Source organism: Dunckerocampus dactyliophorus, chromosome 1 (genome assembly GCF_027744805.1).
Source record: "Dunckerocampus dactyliophorus isolate RoL2022-P2 chromosome 1, RoL_Ddac_1.1, whole genome shotgun sequence".
In the NCBI taxonomy this organism is placed as follows: Eukaryota; Metazoa; Chordata; class Actinopteri; order Syngnathiformes; family Syngnathidae; genus Dunckerocampus; species Dunckerocampus dactyliophorus.
Window position 1 is genome coordinate 5484740 of NC_072819.1, and position 18802 is coordinate 5503541.

The window sequence follows — 18802 nt, forward strand, 5'->3', positions numbered from 1 at the left end:
TCGTCTTGGATTGCAGCGTCACGACGACTCTTAGAATACGACTCATATTATTTCCAAACAATATGTCGTTCATCTTTCTAGCCTATGTTCAATTTCAGTAAGTAAATCCATATTTCATATTTGAAATATAAGCATGGGGCTTCATGCTAGGGCTAAGTAAGGGGCGATCGCTGCTCACTGGTGTTGTATTTTGGAGTGTGCATAAAGATGTCAGTGTCACGTACTGACAGTCAAAAAACATACTTGTGGCCAGTTGTTGGTGTGTGTTACATCATACTCATCACAACACAATATCAGTGAACGTTATTATTGTGTTATTGTTGCGAATATGTCACTTTCTTTGCTGTGAGTTCATGGCGGCATGTGTCCTGGTCGTGATGTCACGGCCAAGATGGCGCCAGTTCCGAAAACTCGCTGGGTGGCGGGTCAAGAGCACCAATTCATCTCACTCATACTGCATAATTGTTTATTTACCTGACAGCAATATGGCAAAAATGTTTTATTAAGTGAGTACAGTCGTCCATTACAAAATGATCGCTGTTTCGTGGTTGACTCCGGCCTATTAATTCAATGTGGAAGCGGCATGTTTTCTTTGTCTTTTTTTAACGTCATAACATACCCAAGATGCCTTTTGTGTAATTTTGTGTTTCACAGTGTTTTTTACACTTTTGTGGCAAGTAAGAATGCTTGTCCCCACTTGTTGTTGTCATGTACTTTACTGTTTAACGTCTCTTTCGCGTCTTTGACATCGCAGCATACGCGAGACCCCTCGTATTAGTTATTTGTGTTTAAAGGTGGTTTTACACGTGTAACGCATGTTAGCTAAGCATATCTAGAATTGGAGTAAACATTACATAATATACCTTTGCAGTGACTTACCTGTCCAGACAACAATTGGCCTTTTGGTGTGGCTTTGGTTTTTCTTGCAGTCGTATTCTTGCAGAGGAGGGCAATCCTCACAGGATTTTTATTTTCGTGGAAGTTAAAAACACAGGAATGTTTGTCCACTTTTGCCACGCTCAAGCGTTTGTTTTTCAATGTTTCTTGAAGTTGTTCTTTGGCTTTTTTGACACCATAGCATGCACGCAATGTTATAAGGCACATTGTAACATTCCGAATTGTCACACAAGTGTAAAAAGCAGTTAATGATAACCATTTAAATAGAAATGATCCGTGGCAGGGTCAAGCTGTGGTCATCATAAAAGCTTTGTTAAGTGCACAGGCAAAGTTTTAAGTCACATGTCAACATGTGTAACTGTCATACAAGTGTAAGAAGAAGTGAATCAGCATTGCTCATGATGGAAATATGATATATTGTACCACTTTCGGGGCGTTCATCTTTGGAGGTAGGATGGTGACGGACTGAAATGAGGATGACGATCGGGAAGGAGAAGGACGACACAAGAACGTGACGGGAACACACACACGCACACACACACATGTTTTCATCAGCGGTTTGTGTGTGTGTGTGTGTGTCCGAATGACAAATACGCAAAGATGTTTTTAATTTTGAGTGAACTTTCTGCACTTGTTTGCTCTCAACTTAGTGAACTTTCTTTTCCTCCAGACGCAAAGTCCTCCCTTTGAATACGGTCGTCTTTTTTAGGAGGAGCATTCCAGCAGTGATATGTGTCACTGAGAGTCTGTTGATGAGCGCCAAATGTGAGAAAAACCTTGCATCGTCTGCCTCACTTGTTTGCGCCACTTGTGGGAGAAGAGACTCTCAAACGCTCGCTTTTGAAATTGTCTTTTTTATTCATGGCGTCATGAAGGATAAATCTCCTTTCTCATGGACATCATGACACCTCTGACCCACCGCCCCCTCGCCCACGAAGAAGAACAGTGTTAAGAAAAAAATCAGGCTTCACTACACATCTTAAAAGGCTAAGTGTATAAATCTTCATTAGGATTCGTTTTTTATTGTTATTAGTTTTAAATTCAGTGACACCCTCTATGGTCTACAGGTGTACAGGATAGGAGATTTGTTTACTTGCCCACCCTTCTTACCCCCGGGACCGCTTTGGTCCCATTTGACTCACATGAGAACCACATATTTTTGATATACAGCAGTTAATTGGTTCCAGACCCGACCATGATAACTGAATTCCTGCGAAGTAGGATTTCTTATTTTTAAATGAATCGTTAGAGCATAGAAAACCTGTTTACAACCTTCTAAATACAGTTCTTAACATTATTAGAGCCCTCTAGACATGAAATAACACCCCTATAGTCACCTTTACACTCATATTTCCCAATATACAGTAGTACACATAATAAGAGAAAATAAGACATTTAAGACATAAATAACACTCCTGCTCAAGTGCTGTTAATGTGTTCCGGTGCTTGGGGGGCTGAGTGGAGTCGAACAGGAAGTGACGTTGGGGGTTCAGAGTTGAGTTTGAGCTTGGCGTGTGTTACGTAGGTCGGAATCATGGAATTGGCCAATAGAAACGGAGTCTACTGTTAAACGCGAAATCTCATGGAAATTGGCATAATGTGAATTGAAATGCTGTCATCGTGAGGAGAAGGAACCTTTGTGTGGGGAAGTATACCCTGGGCGGACCGCTCAATCGTGGCGGAATCTCCTCACAAACACTAACCCGCCCCGTCCCGAACTAACACGTGTGTGTGTGTGTGTGCGATGTTGCGTTTTACCACTTCTTGATGTAAGTGAGAGTTTTTGGATGCCCGATGACGTCGTGCTAGTTCTGAGACATTCCCAATAGAGATGTGTGAGTCATGAACGAATTGTTCAAAACTCGTGAGTTTTATTATGTAAATCGCTACTCGTCTAGGTTAACTTGTTCACATGATTAAATGCAAGACAAGTCGAGTGACTCAAATGATTGTGCCTGTTGTGAGATCTGAAACCTGCAATAAAAGCCTGTTGTTCCGGCGAGCAAATCTGGTGCTTGTGTGTCACCCAACATTACAGTAACATTACTGACACCTAGTGACCAGCGTGGAATGCTACATATCATCACAACGTCTTTGAATGCGACTTCTGAATGCCATTTTATGCTTGAAAATGCTTAATTTAGGCAAAAATAGGCCAATAAAAGGTTGTATTCAACCGCACTACTGCATGATTTATTAATTTACATATTTTTGAAACACTGCAAAGTGGTGGGGGACTACTGTACTATAATCCTGAATGCTTTACTCATGAATATGTAATCAATCTAAGGCTACCATGTCCACCACTTGACGGAGGACAGCTTTGTAAAAAAAAAAAAAGCAGGCTTCGCTACACATCTTAAAATACAGCCTGGCCCTCTGCCAACTATCCATCAGTCAGCTACAGACGCGGGAGCTTCAAGTTTGATCATTTAGCTTCTCTTCAGCGAATATGCTCATCTAGCATGATGTTGCTGCTAAAATGTGAGTGCGATGCTAGCACTTTAGCTCACATAGCTATGCTAGCGCTAGAAGCTAAAGTAGAGATCCAAATCAAAGTTGTCCACAAAAAGCTGCTCCATACCGGCGAGGCGAATGGGAACAAAAACAGGATGTAGAATCCTACCAAAATAAAAGCAGTAACTAAAGTGTCCTTTGATTGGTAGAACAGGAGAATGGAAGACAAGGAGCAGAGGTGTTGGGACCACAAAGACCGCATGTCTGGATTGGACACGTCTTCTGAGGTTGTGTTTTTGCGAGCGGAACAAGGTGTGAGCGTGTACGCTCAGCATTCCGTGCGGTTTCTCACCCGAAAGCCGCTGAAACGCAGAGAGAAGACATTCCCATGAAAGTGAATATTTGTGTTCTTGGGAGAAAACCTCTAATCATTTGGATCCAGGATTTGGAGTCTTGGCTGTCAGGCCGCAGCTCCCCTGACACTTGGCTTTGTCATGTGGTTTCCTGAAAGAACTTTTGCGGCTTCGCCGTTCGGCGTCTTCGAGGTCGGCCGCCATCTGACACCGCGGAATACGACGTGAGACATCTCCTAAGTGGACTTGACAAGATCTCTGCGGTCTCTCGTGTCCTTATCAGCGCCCGAAGATCAGCTCGGAGGCAAGCGAGATGTCCAAAGTGAAACGTTCAAAGCTCATTTTCACTTTTGGGGAAACGTGCCAAAGTAGACAATGCATAGCAGAAGAAATGTCATAAATCCCTTGGCCAGTAACAAAGGATTAACCCTGTGGACTTTGCTTGTTCTTTGGCTTTTTCTGCAACACCTATTTCCCAAGGAGTAGCAACCTTAACAAGTGGTGTTTAAAATGTAACTTAAAACATGTAATAAAGCTTTTATGATGGCCACATTATTATTAACAGTGGTTTAACTTCTTTTTACACTTGCGTGACAGTTACAAATGTTAAAATGCGACATAAAACATTGCCTGTATACTTTCATAAAGATTTTAGGATGACCCCGGAACAGGCTGTTTCTATTTACGTTTTTGCAAACAGTCTTTTAACTTCTTTTCACACGTGCATGACAGTTAATAATGTTGAAAAAGTGACTTTAAAAAATTGCCTGTGCACTTAAATAAGCTTTTAGGATGGCCACAGTTTGACCCTGGAACAGATTATTTCTATTTACTGCATTAATGGAAGTGGTTAACTTCTTTTTAAACTTGCATGACACTTTATAATGCTAAAAAGTGACTGAAAATGTTGCCTGTACACTTAGAAAAAGCTATTATGATGACCACAGTTTGACCCTGGACCAGACTCCTATGGTTTAACTTCTTTTACACTTGCATGACAGCTAATAATGTTAAAAAAGTGACTTACAAAAATTGCTTTAGCAGTTGAAAAAGCTTTTATGATGGCCACAATTTAACTCTGGAACAGAGTCAAATTGTGGCCATCATAAAAAAATAAAAAAAAATTCTATTAACATTATTAACAGTGGTTTAACTTCTTTTTACACTTGCATGACAGTTAAAATGCGACTTAAAAGCATTGGGCCTCATTCACGAACATCTTCTTAAAAGTCTTCTTAAGAAGTGTACTTAAGAAGGCGCGGGTTGGAAACTGCGCCACATTCACGACACGTTCTTAAGTAGGGATAATCGTTCGCACCGGTGTTCTTAGGTTGATGAATGCCAACGTGTATGCACGTGCATGTAAGGCCTAATTTGCATAGGTCACCGCCTATTATTTCCTATATAAGGGCAAAAATGTGCCGTGTGCAACAGGCAGCTGAGGAGCAGCTGGACAACAAACGAAAGAAAAACTTCAATTCTACAGAAATAGAGGTGCTTTTACAAGGAGTGAGCGAACACAAGACCACCTTATTTTCACGTGTATCCACCGGTCATCAGGCCATCCAAAAAGAGTCGGCATGGAGCACCATTGCAGGCAACATAAATGCCGTTTCCACGAAGAAACGCACCACCGCAGAGGTTAAAAAGAAGTGGTTTGACTTAAAATCAGACTCAAAAAAATGATTGGACTGCACCGGAGGGATCTGGAGGAAACGGGAGGCAGGCCATCAATCAGAAACCAAACCATTTCGGAAACTCTACAAAATATTTACACAATTATGATGGAAAAATAAAGTCAAAATACAGTCACACCTGTCTTAGCAGCCACCTTTATAGAACGGCCACCTCTCTATAGCAGCCACTGAAAAATCCTCCGCAGCAAATTTACATGTTATAGACCCTGTGTATAGCAGTCACCTGTCCAACGCGGCCAGCGGCCACCCATTTTGTCTCTCTTGGTCAATATGGCCAAATTACCAACTCAAGTAGAAGCTTCATGCACGAAAAAGTTTTGTTTTTCAATCAATGAAGCCGTCGTGTGTAGACTTTAATTACTGAGTCCTAGCTCAGTCACAATCATTCACAAGATGCACACAAACTGTCAGTTGTTCCACATAAAAAAGCCGTCTTCTTTTGAGCTTGCTATTTCCTGGTCAAACATGTAACTTTAAGCGCATTTGCACCAAAACATTACCGCAAAGTAGGCTGGGAACAGGACGTGCTCCCAGCGACGCTACAATTAAAAAAAAAAAACATACGCTAGCAGCGGGAGCAAAACTGAGTTGGGTTGTACTTAATTGAAGTATTTTAGAATGTACTCACGTTATTTTTCATCAATCCTCATCCACAAATCCATCAAAGTCCTCATCTTCTGTATTCGACACAAACAAAGCCGTCTTCTTTTCCGTTCGCTACTAGTCTGTTAACTTGTCAGTGTTATTCAGCTCCGAAGCAAAGAAGGAAACTTCTCCTGTTGCTTCTGCCAACTTTATTTCTTGAACGCGGCCACCAGACAGCAGCTCAGAACACACACACATCTCTCAGCATCGTCTCTCCTTCCTGCTTGCCCACAAGGCAAAGGTTAAACAAGCCCCAACAAGACATAGCTGTCCAGCCAATGCCTGTAAGAAATGACACCGTTTATTTCCTGGTGTGCACTGGTCAATACTGTAATGCCGCTTGTTGTGGGGAAGGAGAGACTCACGTCGCCGATGCACTTTAATGGCTTTATTAACAGCGGAGAACACTGCAGGACTTTACATTCACGCCAACATAAACACACTTCTCAACTCTCTCCAAACTCACAGCTAGCACTGAGCCTAGCTCTCCTGCTCGGGACGCCCACCGTCACTTCCCGTCACTTCCTGATGAACTAAAGCTGTAATGACACTCTGCCGTATAAAAAGTAAAATATAAAAAACAAGCGTAAGACATTACTAGCACAGCTTTGTTCTGTGGGTCGTGGATAATAACAAGCCTAGTAGTGTTGTACAACTTTTATCCGCAGTCACACAGTGCCCTCTACTGGTCAACATTAATTTTCCCCCCCCTTTTTAAATTTTTTTTCCTCTACTGGTCAACATTCAAACTGGACACCAACCTGTCTATAGAGGCCACCTGTCTATAGCAGCCACTTTTGAAATCTCCCTCTAGTGGTCGCTATAGACAAGTTTGACGGTACATAGTTTGTGTGTGACAATTTATTTTTTCTGTTTTTACATTTGATTAGACGCTGCCTAATTAATACAGCAGCCCCGTGCTCTCGCTCAAGACGTGGCTGGGGGGGCATGTCGTTATCTGGGGGTGCTACGTGCGCAATAGGCACACCACGTTTCATTGCGATGTTATGCAAGATGCAGCAGGCCATTATGATCCTGCACACTTGCAACAACAAAGAGAATCCATTATTTATCCAGTTGACCAAATAAAACATATTTGCAATGGAGAATTCCTGGATTAATGAGAGCCTTCACAAAGAATCAGAATGTTTGCCTCTTATTTTTTTGCCATTCCAAAGCATAAATAAACTAAAACCTAATATTAAATACTACAAAACCTACCTTTTCTGGTTTGTAGAGCAGCCGTCCACCTGCAGTGTCCAAACACATCCAGCGTCCCTTGAGTATACCGATGGTGAGCTCCACGTAGGAGCGTGTATGTGTGTGCTTTTGGTTGTGGGGTCTGCGGATTACTCAATGGTGTCATGAGCCAAGGTGCCAGGGCATAGCCTCCATCACCTGTAAAATAAGTTAATGGCCACATAACAACATGCAAAAGGCAAGAAATTAACATTTTCGCACCGATTAACCATCCGTCGCATGCTGCGCCATGACTCAGGTGCATTCCAAAGGAGGAATTTCGGAAAATGTAGGAGTCGTGTTTACCTCCAGGGAAACTTGCAACAACATTCACAATCTTGTTGTGAATCTGAGATTATTTGGATATTAATTGAGTGATACCGTTTGTGATTGAGGTACGGAAATGGATGCATGAATTGGGATTTGAATATATATTTATCCATGGAGTATATTTTAGTTGTTTTGATGATAAATAATTGTTGGGATATTTTATTTGCACTACATTTTTTGGGATCAGGTTGCAAAATCCATCATGAGGGCGATTGCGCATTGAAAGTGCAAGCTGTATTTGTGCGTAAGAGTCCTCCTGAGCGTTCGTGGAATTTGTTCTTAGATCTAAGAACTGTGAGTTAAGAACACGTTTTGTAAATGCCAGAAATCTTCGTAAGGCTTTAAGAACACATTTGTGCGTAAGAACGTTTCATGAATGAGGCCCATTGACTCTACCCTGACTAACGCTTTTATTATGGCCACAGTTTGACCCTACAAACTATTTCTATTTACATTTTTGCAAACAGTCTTTTAACTTCTTATCACACATGCATGACAGTTAATAATGTTGAAAAAGGGACTTTAAAAAATTGCCTGTGCACTTAAATAAGCTTTTAGGATGGCCACAGGAGACTTGTGTTGTTGTGGTTATTGACAGGAGTGTGTTGCATAGAGAGGAAGAGGTGTGTTTTTTGGGTTTCTAACCTGAGCCTTATTAGCATTTGGCAGCATGTGTTCGTAGTTGACAAAAAAAAAAAGTACGAACCCGTTCATGAAGTTTGAAGGCGTGTGGCTGTGAAGAGTTCCGGTGTTGCGTTGTGTGCACATGTTGCACAGTGTTGTGTTGTTTTTGTTGGCGTGGCATCAAAAAAAGGCCTTCAAAGAGCGAGGACGTCTATTTGATGAACTCATGACAGCTCTTTGTGGATGGGGGGAGGGGGGGGGTGTATGGTCCAGAGGGAGCTGCAGAAATTTGGGAAGGCGGCAAGAGGGCGGAGTTTGGACGTTTTAAAGACAGAGAGTGATGCAGGGTGAGTGACAATGCCAAAGATTTGGAGGGATTTTCCCATGTTTGTTTATTGGACATGTGTGTGCATGTGTGTGTGTGTGTACGTGTGTGTGTGTGTGTGTGTGTGTGTGTGTGTGTGTGTGTAAATAAAAGTAATTTTACCCTAAAATAACACCTTTTAAAAAGTGTGATACTGGCTAAAATGAAGGAGACTGGCATCGCCGCAGCCCGTTTAGGCAGAAGCTACTCCAACTTGAATCGATTGCGCCCTCTTGTGGTGGCTTCCTCATACCTGCCTGAGGTTTTAGCAGACGGGCAGACGAGGGGGAACGTGACGCTGTCGAGGCGGCCGTTTTGATTTTTGTCTGGGTCAAAATTATGGGTGGGCCAGCTTGTGTTGTGCTAGCACTAGCGTCCCTGCTCTCTTCAATTTTTCACCTTCATAGGTTAAGAATTTTGTTAACTGTGGAATTTGTTCCATCAATAAATGTGGAGTTGCTCCACCTTGAAGATATCGTGTCTCGTTGGCCTAGGTTGCCGCCTAAACGGGTGGCGGCAGAAATCAGAACTGAAAGGCAAATGAAATGTTTTTGACATTACAAAAAATAGCGAATTACTTGGTAAATATGTCAGTGGGTATTTAAATTGTGGCGGTCCATAGTGAATGGAGTAATGTTCCCCAGGCGGGTGAAGTTAGCATGTATTTAGCATGTTTTAAAAAAATAAAAAATTATTCACAGCATTTAAAATGGAATTGGTGAGAGAACTGTTTTTTTTTATTTTAGAATTTTCACAAAATAATTACCCTGCTCCTTTCCTACAAAAAATATTTAAAAAAACAAATATTATACTTTATATAATACTTTATATGATATGATTATATTAAATAACAATATTTTTAAAAATGTAAAAGAAACATTTACTCAAAAACGTTGACTTAAATCTAGCAACTACTAAATGTAGCATAATAAACAAAACCATTACCATTACAAATATAATAAAAACATTCATTATTTCATTTATTTTTCAGCATATTGAAAAATGTGGGTTCTGTTAGCGCTTAGCGTGTAGCATGTAGCCTTTCAACATTTTGACAATAAACATTTTAAATGTGACAAGTTGATTCACAACTGCTGTTGCTGTGCTGACTGAAGACGTCAATTACACTCCACTACACTCGGGGGAGCCCTGTGGGGGACTACGAATAAATATAATATATAAATAAATAAATAGAAATATAAATATAATTTATATAGTAGACAATGAATTGTTATTTAGTTAATTTAATTGTAATCATTATACTTACTATATTATAATGATTATTATTTAGTTGTTGAAAACCACTAACGTTTCCTGTCGCCTTCACAATAAAACTTCTGGATCATCTGGATCGGGTATGATCTCTGGCTGGGCTTTCTTTTTTTTTTCTTAATACAAGGGCGTTCCGGTTCAGCCTTTTCCCGTCCTTCCAACTCGCCCCACTTCCTGTTTCCTGTCCCTGCAGGAAGTAGCTTGCACTCACTTCCTGTCAGATTAGGTGCCTTCATAGGATTAGAGGAGTAAATTTGGCAAGAGGCAGGAGGTCACAGGAAATAAAATGTAAAAAAAGTGCACCTATTTCCAGCATGAAAGGGGAGAGTTTAGGATGTGAAAAGAGAGTTAGCAGGTCCATTTTTTCTTTTGGGCTTGGTGTGTAAGTTTTACAGACGGGAGAGCTCGACAACCTCATCCCTCCCCCTCTGCGCAGCGAGCCAAGGTGTGGGTGTCAAACCTCCTGGGCTGGCCTGGTTTGGTGGCCTTGGCTCCCGAGGTCTGGTGGGTTGCGGGTTCAGATCCCGGGCCCGCTAGAAGCCACTAACTGGTGGAGGCCATCTATCACCGTGCTAACAGGCAGCTGACTGGGCAGCCTGAGTCTGACTCAGCACAAACGTTCTTATTTCTGCTCATGAAAGAAGTGAGAATCGAGTCGGGGATGGACGGATCTATCCAAATATCGATAGTATCGACAGCAAGGGTAGTATCAGTATCAAACTTAGCGACTTTGTCGAGTGGTCAGACCCCTTTAGATGGTCTTTTTCGGAAAATCAGCTCGCGACAAACCAAGACTTCGGGAGAAAGCACATATCGCCCTTCTCAACGAGCAGCGGTACTGCAGGGGGCCCTTCCCCCCTATCTAAAAGCGCTTGTTTGCGACATTAAAAAAATAAAAATGGCAAATAGAAGTGACAGAACAAGGCTTATTTGTACTTCTAAACATACAGTGGTGTGCAAAAGTGGTTGCCTCCTTCCTGATTTGTTTTTTTTTGCATGTTTGTCACACTTAAATGTTTCGGATCATCAAACAAAATTAAATTTCAATGTCAGAAAAAGTTGAACTTTTTGGAAGGTGTGGCCCATTACATCTGGCGTAAAAATAACGCCACATTTCATGCGAACATCATACCAACAGTAAAATATGTTGGTGGTAGTGTGATGGCCTGGGGCTGTTTTACTGCTTCAGGACCTGGAAGACTTGCTGTGATAAATGGAACCATGAATTCTGCTGTCTACCAAAAAATCCTGAAGGAGAATGTCCGGCCATCTGTTGGTGACCTCAAGCTGAAACCAACTTGGGTTCTGCAGCAGGACAATGATCCAAAACACAGCAGCAAGTCCACCTCTGAATGGCTGAAGAAAAACAAAATGAAGACTTTGGATTGGCCTAGTCAAAGTCCTGACCTGAATCCTATTGAGATGCTGTGGCATGACCTTAAAAAGGCGCTTCATGCTGGAAAACCCACCAATGTGACTCATTGCAAGTTATCACAAGCGCTTGATTGCAGTTGTTGCTGCTTAGGGTGGCCCAACCAGGTATTAGGTTTTGGGGGCAATCACTTTTTTTCTCTCTTAATAATAAAAAGTTTCATTTAAAAACTGCATTTTGTGTTCAGTTGTGCTGTCACTGACTAATATTTACATTTGTTTGATGATCTGAAACATTTAAGCCTGACAGACATGGAAAAAAATAGGAAATCCGGAATTGGGCAAACACTTTTTCACACCACTGTTTTTGTTCTGCCGTAGCTCCGCCACTGCACAGCAGCACGCTGTATTCGTTTCCACGCCACACTACTAATTGCACGTACACAGTAGTTCCGCGGCAAAATGAACATATTTTGCACCATCAGATTTTAATGAAATTTCATCTGTAGATAGATATTAAAGTGAATTTACAGTATATCCTACATACCTTTTACCTTGTCTTGTAGCTACAATCGAAGCTGTCGTATGACTCGAGGTGGTCCAACACTCAGTATGAATCTGATGTGAAATTGAAAAGGAAGAAGTAATCTACCTAACATGTATATGAATAAAAATACACCCGATATCATATGAAAAAGCAACATTTTCACACACGCCCCCACAGACTCTCCCAATCGAGCGTGCACACACAGTGTCATTTTTTACCGTCGCTTACTTCCGGGAATTGTTACATTCCTACTAGTGAGGTATATCCAGGCGGCATATCTAGAAAATGAATGCATGGAAGAAACAAGCTAGTTTGCTACTAGCCACCCACGTTTGTTTACACGCTTGAGAGGCGGTTTGATGAGGTCATCTTTTGTGCGCCGGCAAATATGGGAGGCCACAGGGCTACATATATCCATCCATTTTCTATACCGATTCTCCTCATTAGGATTGCGGGGGTATGCTGGAGCCTATCCCAGCTGACTTCGGGCGACAGGCGGGGTACACCCTGGACAGGTCGCCAGCCAATGGCAGGGCACATATAGACAAACAACCATTCCCACTCACATTCATACCTATGGACAATTTAGAGTCGCCAATTAACCTAACATGCATGTTTTTGGAATGTGGGAGGAAACCGGAGTACCCGGAGAAAACCCACACACGCACGGCAAGAACATGCAAACTCCACACGGAAATGCCCAAGGGAGATTCGAACCCAGGTCTTCTTGATCTCCAGACTGTTACTGTGTTGGCCAGCATGCTAACCACTAAACCACCGTGCGGCCCTGGACTACATACAGCATTATGTTTATTTTCGGCTTTCATTATAGGGAAAAATCTTGTTACCAATATTGACCGATATTACATTTTTATGCCAACATCGGGCCGATAATCCGGTGCCGATATTATTGGACATCCCTAATTTGTAATATTTTCACTTTATTGTCATAAAATAACTTTTCCCACAACCTAATTTTCCAAAAATTACAACTTTATTTGATGTTTTGTTTGTTTCTCATAATATTACGGTTCCAAATATTTCAACTTTCTTCTTAATAATGTTTGTAAAAAAAGTTTTTGTAATATTTTGACTTTATTCCCATAATATTATAACTTTTTCCCCCACCTAATTTTCCAGAAATTACAACTTTTAGTTTTGGTTGTTTCTCATAATATTACAACTTTTAAAAAAACATTTTTTTTCTTTAATATTTAAACTTTATGCTACTAGAATGGCATTATTTTCCTTCATAATATTACAAGTTTATTCTCGTAAGATTGCGACTATCATGTGACAATACGACTCTTTTCTCTTAATAGTTTGACTTGATTCTCTTAAAATTACACCTGTGGGTTTTTTTTTCGTTTTTTGTTTTCTTGTTAAATTATAATTTAGGAATATTGTATACACACACTATCGACATAGCTGTAACAAACACGAGTATGTTGGGCCTTAAGAAGGTGCTGCTCTGTCTTTGTATAGCATTTTATTATTGGCCCCAGGCATATTGTAAAAATAAAAAAAGGAATATCATGAGATATTACACTAATTTGCTAAAATGTGGATATTTTGTTGAGATAATTAGCATATATTGACCTACACTGGATTGCTTTTACCACCTTTTATGTACAAAATGCATCAAAGTGGGCCTCCTGCATCCTTTTATGTATTTTAATTAATGAAATGAATCATTGAAATTAATTTCTTGATTTTTTTTTTCTGTGTGAGGCCCTTGCTGTAAAACATCTGGTCACCTGTGCTGTTTTTGTGCAATTGTGTCATGTTTCACATTTAGCTTTAGACGTCCAAAGGTGGCAAAAAGGAGGACAAAGGCAAGAGATGGCCGACTGTGAGACATTCTTAGGGATGGAGGCTCTCTGTGATCTACAGCTTCTATTTCTAAACCCTCAAGCCCTTCTTGCTATTTGCATGTCCAAACGTTCTGTTATAGCTCGCAATATTTATCTTTCTGACTGGCTCGGTTTCCCCGAATGGACATGCGTGGGTCTAAACAGCGGCTTTGCGATGTGGAAACCTGGCTAAAATTAAATGGAATTTCAGCCCGTCTTGCTATATTTGGTCGCCGCTGGTTTTGTCACTAGAAGAGGCCCTGACGCCACGTGGGAGAGGGTGCGCGGCGTGGCGACCCAGCGTGACGCCGCGGTGAGCGCACGCTGACTGCCAGCAGACGCAAAGAGAAAGTGTGGGAAACTGAAAAAAGAACAGCAGACGGAGGAGGGGAGGAAAAAAATCAAGAGGAGTCACACTAAAAATAAGTTCCATAGTGAACAAAAATAGAATCATTGCATTAATGATGCATGCGTAAAAAGAAGCTAACTAATGTTAATAGTAATGTAAATAAACATAACCTGTTCCAGGGTCAAACTGTGGCCACCATGAAAGCTTAATTAAGTGTACAGGCAACGTTTTAAGTCACATTTTAACAGTTTTAACTGCCATACCAGTGTAAAAAGAAGTCAACCACTACTAATAAAAATGTAAATAGAAATAATCTTTTCCGAGGGCAAACTGTGGCCATCACAAAAGCTTTATTTAGTGCTTTAAGTCGTATTTTAATATTCTTAACTGTCAAGAATTGTAAAAAGGAGTTAAGCACCGTTAATGAGAATGTAAATAGGAATAATCTGTTCCAGGGTCAAACTGTGCCCATAAGAAAAGCTTCATTTGTGTTTTAAGTCACATTTAACATTCTTAACAGTCATGCAAGCGTAAAAAGAAGTGAACTACTATTAATAGTAGCCATCCACCCATTCATTTTCTATGCCGCTTATCCTCACTAGGATCGCGGGGGTATGCTGGAGCCTATCACGGCTGACTGTGGCCATCATAAAAGCTTTATTAAGTGTACAGGCAATGTTTTAAGTTACTTTTTAACATTTTTAACCGTTATGCAAGTGTAAAAAGAAGTTAACCACTGTTGATGATAATGCAAATGAGAATAATCTCATCCATGGTCAAACTGTGGCCATCATAAAAGCTTTAGTTGGTGTTTTAAGTCACATTTTAACATTCTTAACTGTCATGCAAGTGTAAAAAAAAGTTAACCACTGTTGATAAAAATGTAAATACAAATAATCTGTTCCAGTGTCAAACCGTGGCCATGATAACAGCTTTATATAGCGTACAACTAATGTTTAATGCTATCTATATACGTGATATCTATAAGTTCCAAATGGCAACAATAAAGACATTCTCTTTAATGCGTGTTCATACATCACAGCATATCATAGCAATCCTCAGACATGGGGAGACTAAGTAAGTGCTATGATCTTCTGGTGATGCCATGACATCATTGCTTTTCTGTCCATATGAGGAGTGGAGGGACACGTGTGGGGTCATTGTTCGAATCCCTGCATGGCAAATGTCCGACGCGGCGCAGTGTCGCTGAAATGTAGAAGCCGGGCGCCATGGAGACGTCCCGTCCGTCTTTTCTTGTTAGTGTTTGTCTCTTGCTTTCACTTTCCCCATCTCAGGTTTCCCCCTATACTAACTATATATTATTGTGTGTGTGCGTGTGTGTATGTCTGGAGCCATGAGATGGAGTGTGTGGTTAGCCGCTGGTGTGTTCAGGGACTGTGGGGCACCTCATTCTCTCTCTCTTGGTCTGCTGCTGGCTCTGTCACTCTGTCATTTGGCTGCCGGCATTGGTCATGTGACCAGCATGTGTAAAGTTTTCAATCCAACAACAACTCGTACACTCATGCTGCATGTCCCGCCTGATTATTCTCGTCATGTTCTCGTCTCCTGAAAGCTAACTACCGTGGAACCTCCAAGGCCCAACTCTCATGAGGTCCTACAGTATATTTCGGAATTCAACCAAAATCCTGGGGTTCAAATACACACACAGATGCACAATATAAGGGGCAATACTCCAGAAAGTAAACGTGTACTTTAGAGTAGTCAGTGTACAGCTTGCATAGCAATACAGTCTACAGTAGATTTACTGTACTATCTACTGCATATGAGTCAACACACAACCACTATTGTCTAAATAGCTGGCAACACAAGTGAGTAGCAAGATAGTTGTGTCTTGCCTACTGCCAAGCGTGGTGGTGTTGATGGCGTCATGGTCCAGGCCTGCACGAGTGCTGTCGGCACCTGGGGAGTTGTGGTTCATTGAGGGTAACATACATTCCAACGAGCGAGTAGCAAGATAATTGTGTGCAGTTTACAGTCAAGCATAGTGGTGGTAGCGTCACAGTCCAGGGCCGCACGAGTGCTGCTGGCACTTGGGGGAGCTGTGGTTCATTGAGGGAAACATACATTCCAACAAACAAGTAGCAAGATAATTGTGTGTAGTTTACAGTCAAGCATAGTGGTGGTAGCGTCACAGTCCAGAGCCGCACGAGTGCTGCTGGCACTTGGGGGAACTGTGGTTCATTGAGGGAAACATACATTCCAACAAGCGAGTAGCAAGATAATTGTGTGCAGTTTACAGTCAAGCATAGTGGTGGTAGCGTCACAGTCCAGGGCCGCACGAGTGCTGCTGGCACTTGGGGGAGCTGTGGTTCATTGAGGGAAACATACATTCCAACAAGTGAGTAGCAAGATAATTGTGTGTAGTTTACAGTCAAGCATAGTGGTGGTAGCGTCACAGTCCAGGGCCGCACGAGTGCTGCTGGCACTTGGGGGAGCTGTGGTTCGTGTCGGGAAATATGAATTCCAAAACAAGTGTGTAGCAAGGTAATTGTGCCTGTGGCGGCGGTGGCGTCACAGTCCAGGGCTGCACAAGTGCTGCGAGCATTGGGGTAACTGTGGTGCCTTGAGAGAAACATACCTTCCAGCACAAGTGAGTAGCAAGATAACTGTGTCTAGTCTCCAGCCAAGCATGGAGATGGTGGTGGCATCACGGTCCAGGGATGCACGAGTGCTGCTGGAACTGTGGGGAGCTGTGGTTCATTGAGGGAAACATACATTCCAACACAAGTGAGCAGCAAGACGATTGTGTCTAACCTACAGTTAAGAGTGGTGGTGGTGGCGTCACAGTCCGGGGATGCACGAGTAAAGCCAGCACTAGTGGGAGTTGTGGTTTGTTTTGGGAAGTATGACTTCCAACACTGTTGTTGAAAAAGAACTTGTTTTTTTCCTTCATAGTTTTATTTCATGCTACATTGCCACTATATGTCTGCATTTTATTATTATTACTATTATTATTATTTGTATTTTTTATTCATTTTATTTTATAGTATGCAGACTTCATCATTTTTTTATCTTATTTTTTTGGAAGCTTTAAATGGAATGAATCGTCTATCGTCTTCTTTTATACCATTAAATGCTGATTTGTTGTATTAATATTTTCTTTTTTAGTACAGTTATTGTAATTAATATTTTTATGATTATCATTCCAGGTATAATAATAACAACAACAATAACATTGTTATTATTATTATTGTTTTTAGATCTTCCCTCTTTCCCATTTTTACCCTCTACTTCCCCATCAGCCATGTTGACACATTTAACATTTTAATAATAATAATAATAATAATAATAATAATAATAATAATAATAATAATAATAATAATAATAACAATATTATTATTGTTGTTATTATTATTAAAATTGACACAGTTAACATTTTAATAATAATAACAAGAATAATATTGCTATTATTATTATATATTATTATTATTAATAATAATAATAATAATAATATTAAGAATATTATTATTATTATTATTGTTATTATTATTATTATTATTATTATTATTATTATTATTATTAAAATGTTAAACGTGTCAACATGGCTGGTGGGGAAGTAGAGGGTAAAAGTGTGAAAGAGGGAAGATTCGCAGGAAATGGCCTACAGTAAACATCCTGTTGGAGGAAAGGATTCTGGCACAGCAACGGGTGTTTAAAAATGTGCTCTTCATGACAATGCGTGTTTTTACCTAGCCCTAAAGAGTCGCTCATAAATGATTCCACTGGTATAAATGCAAGCAAGCAAATAAAAAGACAACCATCGGAGCTCTTCTGCAGGAGGAGGCGGTGTAGTTACTAGTTTGGACCAGCAGATGGCGACGGTTGACTTCCCATTGATCCCGCTGTCGCCGCGAATCGCAGCAAATACCAAAATTGATAGACAACATCAGAAAAGCGTTAATAATTTCCATGTAATTGATATTCATTCATATTTAATTGATACTATTGGCTCGTGCAATATGTCTGAACGCTATAAGAAAGACATAACGATCCCAAAGGTCACGGAATGTTCTAAAAACCTACTGGTGACACATTGTTGGCAAATAAAATAGCCAATTTCTTCAGTGAAGTAAAGGCGAAGACAAAAAAAGGCGTCATTAGAGCAGAATCTTTAAGTAGGGTATGGAAATAGCCCTCCATCGCCACAGCCATCCATCTTCTTTCTCTCTCTCGTTAATATCATAATGAGACCGATACCATTTTTGGACTAATTTGTCCTCGTTGCTGAGACTTAATAATTAAAAATATTTCAGGAAGTAATCGTCTAAGTCAGAACTTAAATTTAAATTATAGCTAAATTAAACAGACTACCTGTAGCTTTTTTTTTTCAAGGCGTGGATAAAGAAGCTGAAGTCGTTTTACCAGCGACGTGGAAATAAGGATCGCGCGCTTTGTTATGGCGTCAGAGCCCGAGGTGGCTGTCAATCAGTGGCGCCCCCCGGTGGAAACATCAATCACCCTCTCACACTTTGAGTGATGGATTGGCTTGACACTTTAGACAGACGAGAGGCGGCGTACAGGCGGGGTTCGGGTTTAGACGGAGAGCTGACATCGGTAATTTTGTGAGAGCAACAAAATCACTGGAGTCGAAAATGTATAGCGGAAAAGCAAAGCGCACTAAAAAAATAAAGAAAGAAGGAAAATCCCACAAGGGGATCGCAACAGATGTTCAGTCGAATCAGCGACACGCTATGATGATTTCTATTTAGTTTTCTGGAAGGTTATTACACCGGTATTGATAGCCATCCCGCACGATAATGCTCCAACAGTCCAGAAGAAGTGG